The 24,475-nt window shown below is 41.3% G+C and overlaps 1 protein-coding gene across 2 annotated transcripts in view; it reads left to right on the top strand.

Moving 5' to 3' along the window:
* The first annotated feature begins 4,562 nt into the window (after positions 1 to 4,562).
* Positions 4,563 to 24,475, top strand: part of FRY (FRY microtubule binding protein) — a 323,296-nt gene continuing 303,383 nt past the window's right edge. The window contains exon 1 of one of the 2 annotated variants that reach the window (XM_024755579.1): positions 4,563 to 4,743. The gene's annotated coding sequence lies outside the window, so the exon portion shown is untranslated. The remainder of the gene's footprint in view (positions 4,744 to 24,475) is intronic. The other variant, XM_024755578.1, reaches the window with a different exon arrangement.

Raw genomic sequence — 24,475 nt, 5'->3', positions numbered from 1 at the left:
GAAGGAGAGAAGAAAATACCCTTCTAAGGAGCCCCTGAAGAATCTGAGCAGAAGGGACCTGAGACATAGGAGGAAAACAAGAGATAATAGTGTCATGGACGCCAAGGGAGCAGAGAATTTGAAGAGGGAAAGGCTGGTCATTTGTGCTAATTGCCAGGGAGAGCCAATGAGATAAGTACTGAAAATATCCATTGTATTGTTAGGAACTGAGAAAAGATTTCCTCAGCCATGGTCACACCCTAGGTAATGCTGCAGGTGTGTTAACAACACCAAGCAAAGATGTGTTGGCAGTAAGTGGTGGCAGGTGACCTCTCAGAGGGATGCATCAGTGGAGTTCCTTGGCTTGGTGATATCCTTCATTATGACGTTCTATACGATGATTTTTTTTTTTTTCCTGGTGGCAAACCCACTGAATAATTGGTCCTCTCAGTTTACAAACTGAATGAAGAGTTCAAAACTCAGAAATATTTGCAGGATATACAGTACAGCAGAGTCAGATTGAGATTTGGAAGCTAATTGGTTGAATCTTAACAGGCCTAAAATCTTGGTGGATCATTTCTCGAAAGGTGATAATGAGCAAGATGGTTACAGGTGTAAAACTGTACGGTTCTCAACTTGCAGCCTTCTCAAAAAATCCAAATAATTTAGTAGTGCTATTTAAAAGCTATCAAAATTCACAAGGAAATTATAGCTGCGAATGAGGAAATAAATGTCTTTCTATGGAATATTTGAACATTCTAAGAGCAAGAAGACAGTGTCTTATTAGCAGGGGGAATAACCTGTTTGTGAGATGGTAACAGCATTTAATAAAAAATACACAAGTTCTTAACAGGATAGAGTCACAGATGGAGAAAATAAACTTATGGTTACCAAGGGGGAAAGCAGGGGAGGGATAAAGTGGGAGACTGGGAGTGACACACACTACTGTATGTAAAATAGATACCTAATTAGGACCTACTGTGTAGCACAGGGAACTCTACTCAATACTCAGTAATGACCTATATGGGAAAAGAATCTAAAAAAGAATGGATGTATGTATATGTCTAACTGATTCACTTTGCTGTAGAGCAGAAACTAACACAACATTGTAAGTCAACTATACTCCAATCAAAATCAATTAAAAAAACAAAGAAAGCTCTAAGGCTTTTGGTGCCACACAGATTAAATTTAATCCATTTTGGTCAAAAAAACCCAAACAAACCCAAAACACAAGTTCTTGAAGAATAAGAAATTAAAATAATTCAAAAGAGATTAATATATTGGATTTTTAGGAGAATGGAAACTTTTAAAACGTAATGGTTATTAAATGTATAGGAATAGAAAATGTCCAGTTATAAATCTTAAATTACTTAACTATGCTATAAGTTTTAAGATTTCTTTTAGCTCAGAGCCTAATATATCATCATTCCTTTGACTACCTGAAAAAAAATGAAACTCCACTTTTGCTGGTAGTATGAAGGAGGGAGGAATGGACTTAACATTCCAGTTTGTGAATATTCTCGTTTAGCCCAAACCAAGCTAAATTATTTGTGGCTGATTATCACTCATGTTGTCAGCCAATTTAAATATTTTGAAAAGAAAGTTTACTTTTTTTATGTTCACAAATTTAATACTATTTTAAAATAAAATTGTCCTTTTTTCCATTACCCTAAAATTTGAATAATAGCAAATTCAAGCTGTTCTCACTTTTCTCTTTGAGAAAATATAGTAAATGAGCTAGATTCATATCTGTTTATATTCCCAATGAGTGGAGAATAGTTGGGCAGGAGAGGAATTAAATTGTGCATATCAGGAACCCTGAGCCCTCTCTTACATCGTTTTATTTTTAGAGGATCAGGAGATGAGGGGCACCTTCACAAGTAGGGTAGGATTTTTTTCCCCTAATTATGATTTAAATCTCAGGAAAATGGAATACGTTTATCTAAAATGCATTTTAATATGCAGAGTCTCAACATGAATACTTTATTTTTAAAGCATAAATTGGAATTCTCCTTCTGTTTTCTCATACTTTCGTCCCATGGATCTTAAAGATGTCCTGACAGCTGGGTTACACCGGGAAGGCCCAGTTAGATCAGCCAGACCATTCCTCCCTCCCTCAGTAATGCAGTGGAAATCTGCCTAAAACCAAGAATTGTGCTAGGAAAATAGAGGAAGACTTTAGAGTTCTTTCAGATTTCATATATACATTTAATAATGCAACATGGTGTTCTTTTGTTTTGAGTATGGCGTAGTTTTTTGGTTTTGTTTTCAGTGTGGTGTAGTTTAAAGCATGGCCTTGGGCATAAGCGTTGGGTGTCAGGTCAAAGCTGTGTTCAGATCTCTCCCCCAGTTCCCCGGGCGTTTGGCAGTCTCAGTGAGCTCATCTGTAGAACAGGGGGATTAGGAAGAATCTATGAGATGATGCATGTCCAAAGCTTAGCACAGAACCTGGCTGGTATTAAGCATGCAATGAACCACAGCTATCGTTACAGTGCCTTCCAGATGCATACACTCTTAACCCTGTGTTTGCAGCCAGCCTCTCCAAGGTGCAGCCGTACCTGTTCCACACTCTGTGTGATAATAACACCTTTCCTCTAAGACTCCATTTCATCTCATACACACTCTTATTTAGCCCCGTGAGGATACCGTGAATTGGGAAAGAAAGTCACTAAATAGCTCGACTTTCAGCTTGTCTTTTGGTAGATTGCTCCCTGTTAGCATCCAGTATTTTGTACCCTAGGGCTCTACCCTGACACCCCGTTGACGAGATTTACATTATGGAAATGTTTTCTTTCTCCTATTAAATCGGTATCTCAAACGTCAAGTAATGCTTTACTTTTTATCTCTTTACTAGAAAAAAAATGTATTTTCATTAAGCTAAGGGAGATTGAAGAAGTCTCATGGGCTTTTCAAAATAGTTTTGTACAAGCCACTCATTGTTTTGAAGTTCGTGATACGTTCCAACTTGACAAAATAGTTTTAAGTCCTGCAAGGGAAATGGTGTAGATGTTTCTCAGAATTAGTAAAATAATTTAATAATCTAATATGTAAATAGTTTGCTGGATTATAATGATAATTTATGGGTTATAATGCAACCCTAATCTGGACACACTTGTTAAAAAAATACTTTTCTCTTTAGAAAATCTGTTGTAGTTTGAAGACCTATTTGCTAAAAGGAGCAAAGAGAATGAAACTTATACTTGTGTTGAAGCGTATCCTCAGTTAGGTGAAAAGACCCAGCTCCTAAATTCTACCAAGTAATACAACCTACTTGGCCGCCAGGAAACCTAAGTAAACAGTGATTTCTGAAACAACCCCTAAATCCTTTATAATGGTATGTATCTACTGCTTCCAGGCGCTGGGAAGAGAAAAGGCAGATTTTATCTTCTTTATCTTCTGACTCACACTGCAACCAGACAGAACATAAGAGGGGTGTGTGTGTGTGTGTGTGTGTGTGTGTGTGTGTGAGAGAGAGAGACAGAGAGAGACAGAGGAGGGGGTGGGGGAGAGGAGACCCAGCCCTGGGACATGAGGGAATAAATGATTGAGTTATGATTTCTGCACAGTCAATGAAAGAAAAAAGGACAGAACATTTCCACATAAATAGAGCAAGGGGGAAGGGAACAAAGGACACAAAATGCAAACTCCGGAAGAGAAAGAAAGAAAGTATGGGACAGGTCAAGCAGGAATCAAGTCAATGCTGCTTTTTCTCAGACCACCAAACCAGTTGACCACGTTAGTTTCAAGGTGTTAGTTTCAAGTTGCAAGGCAGAATCCCCGCAAAGGTCACAGAGTTTCCTTTCCATTTGCTGAGTGGAGGCTGCCATCACTGATAGGTCACAGCTCATTTGCTAGACCTCTGACTTCGCCGCCAGACAGCTGACCTTTTCAAGAAGCCGTTTGCCAGGTAGAGCGCAGGATGGAAGGGTGGGTAGGAAGCGGCGCAGGGTTCCCGGCACTGCTGCTCGGTACACGCCCACCACGGGTTCATTCCTCATCTCCCCAGCCATCTCTCATCTCCTTCGTCCAGCCAACTTCCAGTCGGCTGCCTGCCAGATAAGGAATTTAATAAAGACAGATGTTTGTTCTGCGTGTGTAGTTTGAAACAGAAAGGTAGGAGGAAATGTAAAATGTTTCCCAAAAGCTTGTAAAAAATCTTGAATAGTTTGGGAAGTAATAATAATTAGGCTTGCGATTTGCATAGGTATTCATTCTTAAGAGCAAGTTGTGTTTGCTCTATGGCATCGCACTAATAAAACAGAAATTTCACACAGTAACCATCACTTTTATTACCCGTGTGCCACATCTGTTCAACTTCCTCAGTCTTCTGAACCTAATGATATTTTGGATCTCTCCTCCCTGGTGCTATTAACTGTGGATAGGAGGGGCTCCTTTGTAATTCTACACCTGTTCAAGTCCACGCCCATCAACTCGCTAAGCTTCCCAGACAAGTGCGTGGTGAAGCATGAGAACATCTGAATCTGGGGTGGAGACGCAGATGGCTGAGGCTGGGCTTGGCTTTTCAGATTTTGTTAAGAAAATCTAATGTATTTCCTACCATGGCAGTTGATGACGGCAATTTATATTCCAGGACGAAGAACAAACTAAATTCATCTCAAAATGATTGTAAATCATCAAGACGGAGTAGCCTGCCACCTGAAGTACTCATAGGAAATGACATTAAAGGAAGACTTCAAAGAAACATTAAAAACTTGGAACCCATTCACCTGAGGCGCCCAAAAAAGAGACCATCCATATTTCCAGGTAGGATTTGTTTCTGTTGATGCCTGCCAGTTAAAAAAAACAAACCAAAAGTAACAAGGACTGTATTTCGTTTGTAATGATCAGATGTGTTACATTTAAAATGAACTTGGGACATGTTTGAAAGCTTGAGGCAGCTCAAGCTAAACATGTTTGAGTATAAAATATAGAATGATTCTTTCATCTGAAAGCACCCCCATCTTTTCTTCTTTTATTTTCTTTCTTTATTTTCATATCTTTAAGGGTCTGTAAATAGGCGGCTGTTTTATTATCAGGCATCAAGATCAGGGAACCTCTTTGCTTGTAATCCTGGAGAATTCCGAGCTGCATTTCATTCTCTGGTGTGTTTTCTTTATTTTGCAAGATTATGGCATTGTTGAATGAAGCTGATACTTGTGTGCCCCAGAAATTAACACCATTAAATACTCCAATGCATGCTTCAAATTCCTGTCTTGCATCAGAGCCTGAAACATTTGTAGTAAAGGTCTCAATTAAACAATGTGGATGGTGAAATGTATTGGAGCACAGAAGACTCAGGGATTTCAATCTTGATAAAGAGACTCTGATGGCAGCTTTAGATGTCCATGCCTGGTATTAGAGGTGTGTAGCTTGTAGAAGACGCCTGTGATTGTGAACTCTCACTGAGGTGTCACTGGTGGGTGTGTGGTCACTGAAGAGGATGAATTATTTAGTCAACTTATTTCACTACTGTTTGCATTGGAATCTCCTGGAGAAAATGAGAGTGGCCTTTTTGTTTGTGATTGATTGATTGGAGGCTTTAAGGAGGATAGATTAGACACAACTGCTGAGGGCTAACTCTGTGATGATAGAAAATAAAGAAGAAAAATTCATTCAAGCTTTACTTCATCATGAAAATGAAATGAACCCCCCTAACAGTTGAGTCTTTTTAAAAAATATTTATCTATTTATTTGGTTGTATGGGTCTTAGTTGTGGCAGGTGGCTCCTTAGTTGCAGCTTGCCAGCTTCTTAGTTGCGGCATGAGACCTCTTAGTTGCGGCATGCACGTGGGATCTAGTTCCCTGACCAGGGATCGAACCCGGGCCCCCTGCATTGGGAGCACAGAGCCTTATCCACTGCGCCACCAGGGAAGTCCCACAGCTGAGTCTTTATATTGAGGTGGGAGCTCAATGGATTCTCGTCTAGACTGTGTCCCTAAATGGTCTCCAAGCCACCTCACTGACCCCTGTGGCCTTCAGGTACATTACTTCTGCTATTTCTGCTGCCATTCCCCTTCTTGGGGACAGCAACAGGAGATGGACTCTTAACATCCTCCCTATCTGCTAGGGTCTCCAGTTGACAAGGTAGAGAGTTGTCTGCCCAAAGTTTGAACAATAGTGGCTACTTTTTTTTCTAAATTCCCTTTCACATGAACCACAACTTGATTGTCATGTAGGTCTCACTAACTTCTTTTTACAGTGGTTGACTTAGAAATGCCACCAGGCTGCAAATCCCACCACAGCTCCTAAACATCAGCTGAAAACAGAAATGTACATAGGTTGTGATAACCATTCCTATGTTATATGCTGTGTGGTTACACATAAAGAGTGGATATAACGTGGGACCTGAGCGTCAGAGAAATTAAGACGCAACTCAAAATTAATAACTGGCAAAACTACGGGTCAGACATGGGTCTTTTAACTCCAGTGTTGAAGCTGTTTCCCTCTGTTACCCTGTGCTGCGTTGTCAACTGTTGTTCTCATTTGTCTGATGAGATGCAAGATTGAAGACATGTCAGCGTTCTGATGTGCATTCACTCTGACCCTTACATACACACAGTCAACTTTATCCTCTCTCTCAAGTCTCCTGTTTTCAGTCCTGCACTGAATGATTGAATGATGGACTGATCAGCTCATTCATTCACTCATGAAATATTCATTTCGTTCTTGCTCTGGTCTAGGGTGGACCTTGAAGAACCCAGCTACATGTTACTCTTGTGTTCTTATCTCCCGTTTCTCCTCTAAGGGCCGTCTCACACTGCAGATAGTTATCTACCCAAAATGCAAATATGTTTGGGTCATTCCCTTACAATTCTTCAGTGGCTTCCCTCGCTCTTCAGATAAAGTCCAGACTCCTTGAAGTGAAGTACACGAGACTGCCTACCTGGCCGCTGCTTCCGTCCCCGGCCCATCTCTTTGCTCTCCTCCCCTTGCAGTCCTGCAAACTCAGCCAACTTTAGATCCCCGTGGTCCATAATGCTTCCTCTTCTAGGGTAGGTGCTATATAACCTACCTGCGTAGTTTCACCCAACTAATTCCTACCTTGGCTTCAGGTGTCAGCTTGACAGCCCTTGTAGGGAATGTCTGGGAAGTTTTCCTGACCCTCCCATCTGGGTGGGGTCCATTCTCTGTCCTTCTCATAACACCTGGACTTTTCCCTATCACAGCACTTACCACATTGTATAGTAATTATCTGTTTACTTGTCTGTATCTTCCACTGGCCAGTGAGCCAGGGACCATATTAGTCTTGTTAACCATTGTGTCCCTTGTACCTATCACAATGCTTGGCACATAGCATGAACTAATAAATATTTATTCAGTTGACTCAAATCGTGATGGACAGAATGAACCCTTGGCATGCCTTGTATGCTCTGCTTTCTTCCACTTTCGCATCCTCCCTCACCTCCCAACACACACACAGGTGCACACACACGCCTGTGTTCCTTTTATGCCCTTTCTTCCATTCTCCACCTGGGCTCCGAGGCCTAATTCAAGACTTCTGTCTTCTGTAATCACGCAGTCTTCCCATCTCTTTGAGTTCTCCTTTCATGCCTACCACTCACCTCCTTGGCCTCAGTACTGCATAAAGAGTCCTTCCCTTTCTTCCTGGGATCGTGTTCAGTTGTCTTAGGTTGTGAATGGGTTCGGTGGTCACTTTGTGGCAACTAAGTTTCTATTTGTATAGAAACTCTTTGAAAACAGGGGCAATATCTTGTATGGCCCAATTGTATCCGAGAGGGAATTGCACATAGTAGGTGGTCAGTTAACATCTGGTGGTAAATTAACTAATTTGCTGTGAGGCTGTGTCCATCCTGTGGGGCCTATCTGATTCTAGCTCCAGGAAAGAACTAGTTGGCAGTAGAGACTATCAAAAGGGAAAGTCTTTATACTGATTTTCATCACCATATAGGAACTCCTGGTGGGGGAAATGCAGGTACCCCTTGTCTCAGTGTGTAATTCATTTGTTAAAACATGTGTTAGGATTCTGCTGTATGCCAGGATCATTCTAGACCTTGGGAAGAGAGCAGAAAATAAGACAGTTTCTTATGTGGGCTGATGGGAAAGAATTTTCCTAGCAGGATGCCTTGCATATTCTGTAACCCGACAAATACCTCTTGAGAAAAGGGGTGAAGGGGGTACCACACTCACAGCAGTGAATCTTAAAAATCAAAACCAATACATTTAAAAATCATATTTTTATGATTTTTACAAAAACATCAAAAACTGTTTTTCTTCCCTCGAAGAAGCCTCAACAGTAGAACTAGTCTGAGTTGCTCAGTTGAAGTTCTTCCATCTCGGCTTCACCAGACCAGGCATTAAGAGTGTAGGTAGGTCTCTGGCGGGCAGCTAACCTTGCTTCCTTGTCCTCCTGAAAGAACTCCAGCAGCTCCGGAGCAGAGGGCTCAGCTCTGTGAAAGAAAGCAAAGGAGGAGAGAGATGTGGTCCTTACACATACCACATCCATAGGCGCGTCAGATTGAAATGAGCAGCTCATCCTGCACCTGGAAGAAAGTGGGGCTCAGGTGCCAGGTGTCATGGGTTGTTCACTCAGCACTCATAAGCGAGCAAGTTGGTGTGTTTGATCAGCTCATTCTTAAAATACCCTACCGATTTTACAATCATCTGTTTGAAAAGCGGGGAGCCATCTGCTTGGAGGAAACAGGCAGTTCCACGTACCTCCTTGTTGCTTAGTTAGAGGATGAGTGTGGGACCTCGAGGAGGAGGGCCCTCTGGTCAGGACTCACATGGCAGATAGGCCAGCACGCAAGCTAACCTCCATTCTCATTTTAAAACCGACTTAAAGTCGGTTCTGTTCCAAAGGGATGTTGTAAAAAAAAATCCTAAACGATCTAAAAAAAGTTATTTAAAATCATTTCAATAAAAAAAACAGATTTTGAACATTTTCTAAAGTAAAACTGCTTTTTTTTTTTTCTTGCTGTATGTAGGATGTTATTGGAAACACAGGGAAGTAGTAAGAACACTGGCAGCTAGATGGTTCTAGCCTCCCTGAGGGTGGCCAGAAGGAGGCAGTGCAGCTGGGCCGTTGGGTTCGGGCTCCCTCCTGGGTGCCTACTTATCCCAGGCACAGGGAAAGACACTCCGTAATTAAGCCCACCTCCTCCAGTTGTGTGCTCGATGTTAGAATTCTGTCACTCTGCGGACTTTCCTGGATTCGCCTTCCAATGCAGGGGGTGCGGGTTCGATCCCCGGTCGGGGAACTAAGATCCCACATGCCTCGCGGCCAAAAACCAGAACATGAAACAGAAGCAATATGGTAACAGATTCAATAAAGACTTTAAAAATGGTCCACATTTCTTCATTGTAAGACTTTAAAAATGGTCCCCAAAAAATCTGTAAGGAATAAAAAAAAAAAAAGGAATTCTATCACTCAGAATTCCTGCTGAGTAGTGATTTGATGACGTTTCAGCAGGGCCTTCCAGGGACAAGGAGGACGGGGGAGGACCTCCTTAAGGTTGCACCATGAGCAGTGCTTCCTGGGAGTGTGTGCAGTTGGATTCAGTGGCTCCTCTTGGTGATGACAGGACCCATGTTTCGTACACCTGGGTGTCTTTGACGTGGGAGGTGCCCTGGAGGTGGTGAGGTGTGCAGGCAGGGTGGCGGCACGTGAGAAGCACCATGTCATGGCCTCTCCGGAGCCACACCCCAGTCCATCTGGTGGTGTGACTTCCTACCACGGCTGCTTCCAGAGGTGGCTGTGCTCAGGGCCTAAGACAAGGGAGCCTCAAAGGCACGAGTCTGAACTTGTCCCCTCATGAAAGGAATTCAAGACAAAGGATTTGACCAAGGAAGTATCTACCTCACAACTGGGTTCACGTTCTGATCCCCCATCTTACTAAACGTGTAATGGACGAGTCACCTGATCCCTGGGAACCTGTTTATTTCTTCATCTGTGAAATGGGAGCGAAAACACCAGTGTCACAGGGTTACATGAAATGCAAATGAGATAGTCCGTGAGGATGAAATGATACACAGCTGGAATTGACTGTGTTCGCTTATTCTTTGTTGATATCAAAGGTTTTGTTTCACATAATTTATACTTTACATGGATGGGTGGTAAGTGTAATTGGAACACTTTTGCAAATCTTCATGGATGGAAAGTTATCCTAAGTCGTCAATCAAACCCTCTGCTAAGGTAAATTATTATTATTATTACTTTTTTTTTTTGGTGTGTGGTATGCGGGCCTCTCACTGTTGTGGCCTCTCCCGTTGCGGAGCACAGGCTCCGGACGCACAGGCTCAGTGGCCATGGCTCACGGGCCCAGCCGCTCCGCGGCACGTGGGATCTTCCCGGACCGGGGCACAAACCGGTGTCCCCTTCATCGGCAGGCAGACTCTCAACCACTGCGCCGCCAGGGAAGTCCTGCTAAGGTAAATTCTATAATGAGACACCACTAAAAGACCTACTAATTTTCCATGAAAAGAGGGTAACATGGAAGCTCTTCTTAATAGTAAAAATATCCATATATTTTCTCAACATGACCTCATTAACCTTGAGAATATTGTCATGTCAGGCCTCTGAAAATTGTTCTGTATCAGAAACAACACTATCCGTGATTTCAAAACTTACTTGTGGCCTTGTGTTTAATGATTTTGCCTAACTTTGTCTAACACCTTGCTTTGGGAAATTCAGCTTAGGCTTTTTTTTTTTGGTTATACCTCGTGGCATGTGGGATCTTAGTTCCCTGACCAGTGATCAAACCTGTGCTACCTGCAATGGAAGCATGGAGCCCTAACGACTGGACCACCAGGGAAGTCCCAGCTTAGGCTTTTCTTTGAACTACAAGTTGGAATAGGATGGTAGTTCATTCACAATTACATATAATGTATAGCTTATATATAAGATTAAAAATGAACTCACCACTTGAAATGAATCTTTTTAAATATTAGGAGTATTTAGACTTCCAGAAGTTTTGGAAGTCAACGTTTGACATTTTGATTTAAAATATTTATAGCATTTCTTACTCAAAAATACTAATGCAACAAAGACTGAGGTATCCTGTTTCCTTAAATAATCGTATTTGTTTTATGGATAAGTTTATTCAGGGAGGTGAAATTTCTGTTCTTGTTTTGCTTTTTTTTTTTTCTAAAAGGAAACAAAACCAAAAACTTAATGAGGATATTAGTGGTAAACCAGTTACTTTTAAGAAAAACAAAAATGCTAATACTAGTCACATGTGTGATAACCAAAGGGAAATATGTTTTACCTTTATGCAGGGACACAGAATAAGCAGAAGGCATTAGATTTACGGCTTGACTTCAGGCTTTTCCTCCTTGTCATAAAAAAATAAATAAATACAAATATACGGTTCTGAATACAGGACTTACGATATAAGTATATTGAGAAGTGGCTTAAATGCTCCTGTTCTAAAAGCAGTTCATTTCCGTTTGCTGATCTATAGCAAATGTATAACTTTTCAGATTTGAGAGCTCCCACACACTTTTCTTCCCATTCTTAAATCTAACACTCTAAGGTCTAGTAGTGACATCTAGACTATGAAAAGATTGTGTTTTTACATCCACATAACTTTATATTTACTCAAGATAGTTCAGTGATAATTTTAAGCATTTTAATTGTTTTCATAAATAGTGTACTTTTAACAAATATTTAGCAGGGGGTATGGCCATCCAGTTACTCAGTTATGCAGAGAAATGACCATACCCCAACATTCTTTTGCTTCAGATACTTTGGGACTCTGTACAGAATGTTTACCTTCAAAGTTTAATTAGAATATCTCCAGCATTTCTTTAAAATCTAGGAGCTTAAACAGGTAGTCATTTTTGGGTGACATGCCTGGAAAAACTCTCATTACAAGATGGTCAAGAGTGTTTTAGGTCACGACTTCCAAACCTTTCCATCCCAAGTGGGGCATGAGTTAATTATTTTGTGCCGAACAACAGATTGTCAGATTTACCTTTGAACATCCTGGGAGTTCAGAGCACAGAGGTGGAGGAACCACAAAGGTGGTATGTACTTTTGTCAGTAGATCAGATTTCTCCACAGTGCTCCCTCAGCTATCAAATCATGCTCTTCTCTCCCACCCTGATACTTGAGAAAGACTAAGTCATCTTGATGGATAATAAATACTGGATGGTGTTTTGGAGTAATTATGGGCCAGAAAGATTCAATTCAAAGAAACATTCTTTAATTTTAAGTATCAGAATAGTGCCCAAGGATAAATGGAAGATATGCATACGGGAAAGACTACAACATCTATTCAACAAAAATCGAAGCTGTCTTGCTGAAGGACTACTAGATGCAAAACGCTGCGGAGGACAGGTTGATGGTTAAGACATTGACACACAGCGATTTGTTCTCCTCGTTTTTTACTAGGAGAGCAGGGTGCACTAAGTTGGGTGTTCATGCTTCTCTGGCACAAGTGCTTAAGCTCTGTGTTGCACCAGCTAATGGCAATACTGACACCGTGTCATCTGGCACAGAAACCCTAATTGTCAGTGAAACATCGCCCTACAGGAAAGTCCCAGGGGATCTTAATTGTCCTCTGCATCAGGGTTTCTTTGCTGGGAGATTGTTTACCTTTTGTAAATTGTGACTCTTCTGTACCCTCTAAAACACTTCTGGCCTGATCAGTCTCCTGGACTTGAGTTTTTTCAGCTAAGGAACTGAGCACAATGAGGAAAGAACACCAGGGCCTGGTGACGGCCCTGAGTTCAGATCCAGCTCTGGGAAGGACAGGTGGAAGAAAGCCACGCCCCTCCCTAAGCTCTGGGCCCCTGGGCAGGGCAGGCAGATCCTGGGGCACTGCTGGCATCTCTGTGCTCCCCTTCAGGCCACACTCCGCTGATCTCCCTCATCTGGGCTGGAAACAAAATAAAGATCAAGCCTCCTGGATGCCAAAAACAAAAACAAAACTCAGTGAGAAAGAGTTATAAGTTGAGTGTTCCTCCCCAGGGCCCAGCTCAGGAAGGGTTTCCAGTCTTCTAAGATTTTCATATGCTTGTACAACTAAGGGAATATTAACTGAGCAACGTAAGGCATTCATTTTCAATTAATTGCACGAATGCAAATTACTGGAGAAGGTTTTTCAGAATCCACAGGGACCAGCCCTGGAGATTTGATTGAGGAAGTCTAGGCTGGGGCTGGGCTTCTAATCGCTTTGTGAAAATTATCCCCAGGTACATGGGACGTTTGTCCCATCCCCTAGTTGAGAACTGCAGACTTAAAGGAAGTGGAAAAGATCCTCAAAGATCAAAGTCATTCATAAACTATCCCCGGTTCACATGTAGGAAGCGGTAGACATCTATTCGTGGCAGGCCCCCGGCCCTGCCTCTTGTCATTCAGTCCTCTCTCCCACACACCAAGCCATCACCACCCTCAAAGGTCAGTGTGTTCTTGGGCAGGAAGAGAACCTGTATTTTCTCTCCTGATAGTGCCTGGATTTGAGTTCCATTATATACAGGCCTCCTCCTGGTTCCGCCTCATAATCTTACACACTACCCATCTAGGTCTTTGTTGTAAACCCTGCTCACAGCAGAGGGTAAAACACTAGGACTGTTTCTGCCACCTCTTGATCAATTTTTAAAATGTTAACGATGTGCTGAATGTTTGTGTCCCCCCCACCCCAGAATCCATATGTTGAATAATCCCCAATGGGATGGCATTTGGAGATGGGGCCTTTGGGGGGCAGTTAGGTCATGTGGATGGAGCCCTCATTAATGGGATTAGTACCCTTGTGAAAAAAAGACAGGAGAGAGATGATCTCTCTCGATTTCTCTCTCTCCGTCTGCCATATGAGGACACAGCGAGAAGTCAGGAAGAGGGTTCTCACTAGACACCAAATCAGCCAGCACCTTGATCGTGGACTTCCCAGCCTCCAGAACTGTGAGATGTAAATGTTTGTTGTCAAAGCGACCCGGTCTATATTAATTGGCTATAGCAGCCTGCATTGACTAAGCCAATTGGATGAATGAGAAATATTTGAGTCCGTTAAGAGAAGAAAAACTCTTAATACAACAAACAAGTAATATAATAAAATATAGAAATGTTCAGTGAACGAAAGTTGATGAATATCACGCACGATACTTAGTGCTGTACAGAAATTGCATTATTCGGAAATAAACTATAGCGACTTATTTTCTTTTGTTATTGAATCACATCCATCCAAAATAAATAGCAGTTGGGCAACTTCTCAAAAGAAATATTGCCAAAATGTGATTACTTTTAATAAAGATGCCACAAATTACTTCATAATTATTTAAACAAAAGCCAATGCAGTTTTGGAAGACTGTAAACATCCCGACGTTGTGACCTTGTACTTTGTCTTAATTTCTGCTGAATTAGAAAGGGCTTTGCTGTTTCAAATACACCCATGCTGTTCAGTCCTTCAGCAAAAAAGTAGGTGACTGAAGTCTGTGTGCTTAACCATGCTTGACGAATGTTGATAATGATAGAAGCCATTTTATTGGTGGTAAATCAGCTTCTGATTTCCACACCAAACACTCCCACAAGCACAAACATGGTTGGGCAGGAGGCAGGGAAGTGGTCTGGAATCATATCCTTCATGGACAACCTGAAATGAAAATGCAAAGTCTCCATCAATGGGGTGCTGGTTGGGCGTAAGGGGGTACAGAGGAAGCCCAGAAGGCATTTATCTAACATGCTTAGCAGAGGGAGCTTAAAAAAAAAAGCAAGCAAAAAGAAAATAATGTTACATCTGTCCCCCACAGCAGGAAATTTGCGGGGTGGTTTTTATTTTGAACATTTTACTGCTATGGACGGGGCAAAATGACTTGCAGAAATGAAACTGTGTTTGGTGCTTGCCTCTGTGGAGTGGGGAAGCTCCCTGAATGTCACCGAGATGGTGAAGAGGGAGGGTGGTGGCAGGAGTGTAACCCTTGTTTATTTGATAAGTAATGGTTCTCTCTTTAAAAGGCTCTTTTAAAGTTTCCCGACCTTGAAAATAATGATGAGTGAACACAAGACTGGATAGAGTGAGATAGAAAGAGTGGAAAGTTTCTGTTCCATCCTCTCCCCCAGACAACAATGGATTCTATATCTCTATCCAACCACTGCCTCGGGGGATTGACTTATTGGAAATTGAAGCAGTGGGAGGGAGACAGAGCCAGCCGGGCAGAGTCCATTGGCTTCTCATTGTCACACTCCTCCTTGAAAGGCTCCCCAGCTCAGCCTGCACATTATTGCTTTAAAACAGTGTTAGGATCTAGCTCAGTTGTATTTGCGCAGCAGAGATAGAAACGACCAACGTATGAGCTGTTGATGTTCAGACAGAAGTCCAGCATTGCACGTTGCTTTCCTTAAGTTGGAAAATACAGTGCGTAGAAGTTGATGAAAAATTTACTCAAAAATCCACCACACTCTTTCAGGGGCTATAGTAGAGGGGTACATATACGGTTCTGCTTCTTTAAAGTGTGGACATTTGAGATTAACACTGTAAAATCGATTAATACGTAATTGTTGTACACAAAATACAGATTAATCAGCCGTCTGGAATTCTGTCCCTGCTCTGGACCAGAGTGTTTACGAGCCTGGGATCTCGCTTACTGTACAGTACAGTTATCATCTTAACGTCCCACATTGCTGTATGCTGCTCATTGCTGAATGGAATGGCTCATAACATCTGTTTAAAAGCAGCATAATAAACTATTCCGTAGTTTAGGACTTTAAGTTTTAAAAGTTATAAAATGTCATGAATTTCATCCCAAGTGGCAATATTTCTCCAATCAGTCTTTAAGGAATATGATTAGATGAGAAGTATACCTCACTTTCAAAATATTTTAATTTCATCATTGAGAAATTGGAAGGACACCCATTTTAAAGTCGTGGGGATTCTTCAAGCTTCGATCTTGCCAATTCTGGGCATTAATGAGCTAATTCAGCTTTTTGGTCATCATTGCTATTGTTTTATTCAATGAGAGGGCGTCTTAGAAGACTTACGATGTTTCTCCAAAAGTTGAATTCTCAATTCCTTGCTAATTATTCATCTTATAGATACGTCTTTGAGTCCTGGGATTTACTGTTTTTTCAGAGCTCAAACTGCAAAAAGTGCTTGGTGGTTGTGTTGTTGAGGAACTTAGACAAGCACTTGGCAGGGAGCACAGTGGAAAATCAGAGCATCATTGAATTACGGATCTGAAAGAAATCTTAGAGAGCATCTAATTCAATGCACTCATTTTACAGATGAAGAAATACAGACCTACACAGACAGCTTACATTGAGGGTCTCCTGCTTCCCAGCATAATTTTCATGAGGTCATCACCAAAACCTAGTTTAAGAACCTCTGGGGTCATTTTTTGTCAACAAGAAAGTGAGGAGAAAATGATGCCCGCAGCTTTCCTTGTGGGTCCCAGAGGCAAGCAATCCACGCACCAGCCTGTGTTTATTCAGCCTCCACACACGCACCCTTCTGCACAGGACACTGCAGTGGAGAGGCAGGGCAGGGGGAGGTTGAAGCTTTAAAAGGTACATGTCAGTCACAGGTGGTGACACACCCAGCTGAAGGGCGAGCCTGGCCCAGTGCACGGCATCAAGATCTCAGCTGGCTTTATTTTTCATTCTGTCCTTAAGAGATGAAAAGTCTGTTTCTTTGATGAAAGGAATCAAGCGATTGAGGGGGAATTTTAGTTTTGGGAAACTTTTGTTCTAGGAAATGTACAGGAAACGTGATTGTCCTCAGAGATGTGATCCCGGGGAAAACCTAGACCCTATATAAACATTTCTTTTGTGGGGGGAAAGCTGTAGGAATATTTTCCTCTTGAACGGTGAAAAGGTCTACTAAGTTGTCATTGTTCTCACAGACTAAGATCACCATTCCCGTGTCACAGTGGGGAAGCTAAAGCATATGGAAATAATCTGTTCAATGTTAAGAGGGCAAATTTGAGACAAGATAAGATTTCACAACTTTTCAGTTTCAGGTTCTCCTTCACCAAATACTCTCTGAGGTTTATTCCATTCTCATGTTCAAAAAGTTATAACCCAAAGCAGCTTTAAAACCCTGTATCTTAGTGATTGAACAAAAAATGTATATGTCTTTTTTTTCTACACAGGGTATAACGAAATCCCTAATTAAAAATTAGTTAATAAGGCCCCTGATTAAAGGGGCATCGGAGGTAGACAGACTTAGCCTGACTGCGCTTGTGGAGCAGCTGTGTGCCTGCGTCTATCATTGAAAAGTAAATACTTTGCTCAGTTGAGGGAAATGTATTACTGTTTAAGGTTGTCAGGCTCAGTTTAATCTTTGAAAAATAGGTCACTGTTGTTTTGTGTGGTCCTCAGTTTAAAAAATTATCTAACCGCAGGTTCTATACCACTGAAGGGGTATGTAATAAATAATCATTACTTTGGGAAAAGGATTCTACAAGAGCTCAAAATAGAGCAAAAAAAGGTTTTTTTTAAAGCTTATTTCTTCTAAGCACTAGGGTTTGAAAATACAGAAGATTTTTTTTTTTTCTGTTTTAAAGTAATAGAAGGAGGAGATCATATAACCTCACATAACCTAAAAGTCAGCTGGGAGCAACTTGCTCTCAAAATTTAAGTAAAGATTGATCAAGCTTCCATGCCAATACCTACAGAAAGTCCCAGGCCCAGCCCCCAGATCTCTATAACTTCAGAGACACTGTCCTTCTGCTTAAGTTCCTGCTTCTGCTCATTTTTTTTCCAAATATTTCCAGTTTTTATTTCTTTCTAGGCATATGACAGGATTTTACTTCCTTTCCCCTAGAATTTAGTATAACCATTTGGCATTTTGTGGCCAGGGAATTTTGAGAGTCACAATTCAGTGTGTCATGATTGGGTGGACATTTTAAGCACCATATCTGAGACACCATATCCCCTTTCTTCTACTTCAGTGATTGTAGAAATTGATGTCAAGATAAGGCCTTCGTCAGCCTGAATCCAAAGAAGCATAAGTAAACACCCTGTAAATTCTGCTAATGTTTTGTTTGTTCTCTTTTGCCGTTTATGGATTTTCCCATTATCTTCTTATGCTGTGTGAATTCGGAAGGGGAGTTCATCCTCTTTCCTTGATTTCCACAAACAAAAACTCAACCAAAGAAGCCTGTGTGTATAGCAGATTCTGTGGGTGACCAGAGAGACAAAGAGGATGTAGGTTTTAGATACTCATTCAGCACAGACAATGCTGATTTAATATTAGATGTCCCTGTTCTTGAAAAGCCCTTTCAGCCACCCTGACATTTGAGATTTCTCAGTGCCTATTCTACCAGTATTCTTAACCCCTGGACATCTTTTTTTTTTTTTCTTTTCTGGTACGCGGGCTTCTCACTGCTGCGGCCTCTCCCGCAGCGGAGCACAGGCTCCGGATGCGCAGGCTCAGCGGCCACGGCTCACGGGCCCAGCCGCTCTGCGGCACGTGGGATCCTCCCAGACCGGGGCACGAGCCCGTGATCGATTCTTTCAAATTCCTTTCTACCACATCATCCCCAGAATTTCATGTTCTTCTCCCTCTGTCATATAGAGCAATTCTGATCTTACCAGCTGCTACCCCCAACTCTTCCTTTGGCCTATCACAGCACATCCAAAACCAATCTAGGTGCTCATCAAAATCAAAGGGCCATCTGAGATTACTTCCTTTAAGCCCATGGTCGTCATAGGGGTACGTAAGAACCATCTCAAATTTTGTTAAAATTAAATTCAGATGCTGGCTCATCTGGTTTGGGGTTGGCCTGGGAGTACTTACTATTAATAGTCATGATTTGATTCTGATTGAGGGATCTTCCACTCATTCTTTGAGAAACTCTGTAGTCTAATAAGAGTCATCCTCTATAGGAGGCAGCTGGATTCTAGATAACAGGGTTTTTCCTCCTTTACATATAGAGTGTACCTACAAAATCCTGCAAAGACCCCGCTGTGATTGGGGTTAAACGTCTCCCTGTCATCCTATTGCTTTACCATCTTATGGTATAAGCCCAGGGTCACTCTGCTTAGAAGCTCTGTCAGTTAAAACTTTGGTAGACTCATTAGTAGGGGATAAGACTCATATTTCCTGTCTTAATAGGATTTATCTTGTCAAACATGTTTGTATTCACTTGAACAGGGCCAGTGACCCATGTAGCTAAGTTACATAGGGGACACAGCTTGCTCTGGGACAACCCAGGGTACTTTGCTTCCCATCTTCCAAAGATGTAGAACAGAAGACAGTCTTAAGGGATCAGGAATTAAGACCGTCTTGGGTTAGCAGGTGTTCACATTATTTTATATTTTTAATACCCAGACTAGTGATGATTTCATATTGATTTGGGCAGCATTATTCAATGAGATTAGCTTTGTTTTCCACTCAGTTTACAAGATAGGTATGTCCCTTTTAAAAGCTAATTTAATTACAAACCAGAAACTGATCAGAGGGTTATTATAAAGTGTATAAATTATCCATACTATGAATTAATAAATTCTCTTACATAATATAATGCATCTTAAATAATTTGTTTTACACAAATGTGGTACACATTTCAGGAAGCTGTCAACTGTGTTGTGTTAAGAAATACGTATATATCTACACTATCCTTCCTAATACATTTACTGTCTTTTGTCTAGTTTCTGTCATCCTTCTACCTCAATTCTTAGCTCTTTGATTAAAAGAGCTAAATTTTCTATTTTTTTAATGTCCCTGAAACATTTATCTAATGATTCCTGCCCTCAGTGGATGTTCAGGAAAATGCTTACACCCCACCCAGAGCTGTGTCATACTCTTCCCTCTTCCGGTAACAGTGTGTGGACCTAGATACGTAATTTAGCCACCTTGTACACCCTAGAATATTCCCTGAAAAGTGGGATAAAAATAGTATCTAATCTCTAAAATCTCTACTATTTTAAGGACCCCTCTGGAGTCTAGAACTGCATCCCCGAAGTAGTTCTCTCATCCACTGGTAGCTTTAATTCTCTTAAACATTGAGATATTCTGTAACACCCCGCACCTTCTTTCTGATAGTGCCTCTATCGTGTTTTAGCCCCTTTACTTTCAGAATCAAGCCTACACTCTTGAGCATGGCTTTGAAGACCCAGGAGCCCTCCCAGGGTGGCCCCGTGCTCAGAGGGAAGGCTTCGTCCCTGCCCCTGACCTTCCTGCACACATTCCGGCCACATGGAACCACTGAAGCCCTCTGGCCCTGCTCCCCTCTCATTGGGGCGGGTCTTCACACAGGCTTACTTGTAAATCTGCCCACCTTGCTTTTCTCTGTCATATCCTTTTTCAAGGCTGAGCTCAAATGTCACCTTATCTCTCAAACTGTCCCTTAACCCTCCCACCCTCAGATGGTTTAGTTGTATCTTACCTTTTGTTTCGTATGTCTTCACACACTGTTATGGTGTTTAATGTTGTTTGTATCGTTAGTACCACCCCCTCTGTTCCAAGCCTTTTTCTTTTTTATAACTTTATTTATTTTATTTTTGGCTGCGTTGAGTCTTCGTTGCTGCGTGCAGGCTTTTTCAGGTTGTGGCGAGCAGGGGCTACTCTTCGTTGTAGTGTGTGGGCTTCTCATTGCGGTGGCTTCTCTTGTTGCGGAGCACAGGCTCTAGGCGCGTGAGCTTCAGTAGTTGTGGCACACGGGCTCAGTAGTTGTGGCGCACGGGCTTAGTTGCTCCACGGCATGTGGGATCTTCCCAGACCAGGGCTCGAACCCATGTCCCCTGCATTGGCAGGTGGATTCTCAGCCATTGCACCTGAAGGCAGATACTGTGTATCCCATGCATGACTGAATGAGCGAGTAAATGAATGAATGGATGCTTTTCCTATCTGTCTATATATTAACTGCCTGGTCTGTCTTAGCGATCAGTAACATGCACAAAGCTAAACTATTTCCCAAGAATTGATAGTCATCCTTAGTATTAGTTTTCCAGTGAAAGTGGTTTATTTTCCTCTCTCCAAATCCCTCACCACCTGGACTCCTGTTATTTTGCTCTTGCCTTAATATATCCCATTTCGAGAGGATGTTTTGCTTATGGTATTAGCTACTTCACATCCTTTGCAGATTTAAGTAAGTGAGAAGTATAATGCAGTATCTTCTGAGCCTCATGTGATCTGAATAAAATCTTTTTCCATCAAAGCCTGCATCATTTTTTCCACTTCCCTTCCCCACTTACTGTATCCTGGTTAAAACCGATGTCAGCCCTGTATGTGTCCATCATGTTGCCTAATGTTTTGAGTCAGTACCCTTTATTAATTTATTTTGCTCCTGCATCCATGATTGGCTAGAATCATTTGACAACTTCTTTTTGGCTAACATAGATTTACAAAACAAAACTTTCTAATGCACTTCGCGTTTGCCGGTACCATTATGCATGCTGCAGTAGCAGAGAATATAATTGTGTTTTGTGCAACAGTGTGGAAGAGTTAAGTAGAAAGAAGGAAAAGAGACTCAACAAAAAGAGATAACTGTAAGCTTGTCAGAGAATCAAAGTGAATTTCCTAAAATTATTAATACGGTGACAAGTAGCTGCAACTTCTGTATCAAATCATCGGATATAAAGTCTTATTCCCGAGATAGCTCATCCGAATGATGGTTCTTTGATGTATGGAATGGATTGTTTACCTGATGAAGCAACACAACAGATATGTCAGGAATAACCAGCTTTATAGCTGACAGCAGAAGCCTTCGGGCCAGGACTTTATACGTTTGGCACAATTATACTTACTGTGTATCAGTGCTATATAAATATTTAATAAAAGTTCCTCCCACACCTATTCCTGGCAGGTCAAGGCCTTCCTGACTTGTCATGTCCGTAATCAAATATATTTTTCCACGTTAATCTTTTGAGGTGTGGTGCCACTCTTAGGCTGGTTTCTCTGGGACCACCCATCTTCTCTAGGCTTGGGGTATGCTCTGGATGACTGGAATATAGATAAATAGCTGTGAAAAAAATCTCTTCATTTTTAGAGTTCAGTGACTTACAGAGTGAGCTATATTTTCTCCTAAAGGTGAAACAGTCACCTTTGTTGAGGTTACACCAATACCTGGGCTTCTTCATCCAGGTTCTGTAACTCACAGCTAGACTCTGGTGAGCTCACTTTACCTCTCCTGAGGTCAGTTTGCCATCTGAAAAAGATATAATCACAAATGTTGATTGTGGCCCCAAAGTTTTAGCACATTGCCTATTTCCAGATATAATATTGGTGCTTCTTTACTCAGAAGACATAAATTAGCTCATTCTTAAGTCTGTCTTTCTAGTGAATGTGAGAAATGTGCTACTACTTAAATATTTCATCTGTTGTCATCTTTTTCTTTAAGAGGAATTTACCCAATATTCACTATATAGAAGAAGAGAATCATTATGGGAACAGATTGGAATTCCAAAGCACATACATATAGAATACCATAGCTATTTAATTATGTGAATTTTAAAAGAATAACACCTTTAAAGTGACCGGAAAGAACAAAATCTACTGGCTCTGGGAGACAAAAGTCTGCTAATCGTGTGAACTCTGTCCCTTGGTTTCTTCATCAGTAAAATGAGATAAAGACATAAAGGGGGACTTCCCTGGTGGTGCAGTGTGTAAGACTCCACGGTCCCATTGCAGCGGGCCCAGGTTCAGTCCCTGGTCGGGGAATTAGATCCCTCATGCGTGCCGCAACTAAGAGTCCGCATGCCGCAACTAAAGATCCTGTGCGCCACAACTAAGACCCAGCACAGCCTAAATAAATAAATAAATAAATATTTTAAAAAGAAAAAAAAAAGACGTAAAGGGCCATTATGGGCAGTTACAGGAGTTTCAACTGGAAACTTTCTTGTAAAAAGATACTTCCAAGGCTGGTGTTCTGAGTTTTCTGACAGTGCTAGTGTCTTCACCTTCGTCCCTCACACTTTCTGTGCCGATCCCTCTCATGACTTTTGCCACAATTCCTTTATGTCTGGCTGCCTTTGGAGCTACCATCTTTGCTCACGCAAAGTGATATTTGTTATCAGTGGTGCGGCAACACTAATCAGCCCACAGAAGGATTTAATCTGTCTTTTGGTTCCATCAACAACTTCCTCCAAAGCCCCAGGTTTATTTGCCAAAAGTGAAGTAGTTAAGGCCCCGTAAAAAAGCTGTGCAAACCCTTTCGGTTTTATTCACCTTGTCTTCCTCTTCTGTCTGGGAACTCCCAGTCTGCAGAAGTTTTGTTTGTGTACCCTGAGGTTTCCAAGGGTGACTCGGGTAGACCTGAAAAGTTCTTTGGTCCAGGCCAACACCAGGATTATTTCTACCTGTAGTCACTTTCACTTTCACAGAGTTAAACAATCATTCAGGAAAGTGAACCCCAGGTAGGTTTTCCTGCAGGAACACAGAGAGCTCTGTCTACAGCACTGAACCTTCACAGTCAGGTGACCAACACCTAACAGTAACTATTGTGCTTCCCATTACAATGATTTACACCTATGTTACTCTCAAGTTTAAATTATTAATATAATCTATTAATATATTAATACATGGATATATTATCATATAAGCCACTGACACTGTTTCTAAGTGCGATATGTCTTATTCATTCCTCTGAATGCCTTTAAAAATGTATACTTCTTCCAAGTCCCCAAATACTGATTTTGACTAGGATCACCTTGCTTAATCCGATCTTCATTTCTATATTAGTAAATCTTGTAATTTGTATTGTTATGGTAATTTTTCCACATTGATTCCCCTACCAATAGCTGTGATTCATAGAAGAATCACGTACCAGTTCATCCATTCATTCGTTCTGTAAGTTCTTTTTGAGTACCTGCTGCATGCCAGGCAGTGGACTAGAACTTGTTCGTAAGTACTGAAGTGTCCACCTACAGGTGTACCTCATTTTAGCATGCCTCGATGTAGTGTGCTTCACGGATACTGCAGTTTTCACAAATTGAAGGTTTGTAGCAATCCTGCATTGTCAGACAATGCTTAGCATTTTTAGCAACAAAGTATCTTTAAATGAAGATAGGCATGTAAACATAGTGCTGTTGCACATGACAGACGACAGTATAGTGTAAACATAACTTTTATATGCACTAGGAAACCAAAAAATTTGTGGGACTCGCTTTATTGCGATATTCGCTTTACTGTGGTGGTCTGGAACTGAACCTGCAATATCTGAGGTACGCATACCTCAGCTGAGCCTTCAGTGACCCATATTAGTGACATCAAAGATGACTGATCACAGATCACCATAACAAATATAATAATAATAAAAAGATTTAAATATTGCAAGAATTTCCAAAATGACACAAAGTGAGCAAATGCTGTTGGGAAACTGGTACTAATAGACTTGCTTGAGCAGGGTTGCCACAGACCGTCAGTTTGTAAAGTAGCCAGTATCTACAAAGTGCAATGAAGTCAAGTGCAATCAAGCAAGGTACGCCTGTATTACTCCCTTCCATTCTGTCAATTTGCTTCATATTTTGGGGAGCTCTGATGTTTGGTGCATACATAATTGTTATATCTTCTTGGTAAATTGACCTTTTTATCATTATATGAAGTTCTTTGTCTCTTTAACAGTTTTTGACTTAAAGTTTATTTTTTGTTATTACTATGCC

Source organism: Neophocaena asiaeorientalis, unplaced genomic scaffold (assembly GCF_003031525.2).
Source record: "Neophocaena asiaeorientalis asiaeorientalis breed wild unplaced genomic scaffold, Neophocaena_asiaeorientalis_V1.1 scaffold59, whole genome shotgun sequence".
In the NCBI taxonomy this organism is placed as follows: domain Eukaryota; kingdom Metazoa; phylum Chordata; class Mammalia; order Artiodactyla; family Phocoenidae; genus Neophocaena; species Neophocaena asiaeorientalis.
This window is presented reverse-complemented; position numbering and strand designations above follow the sequence as displayed.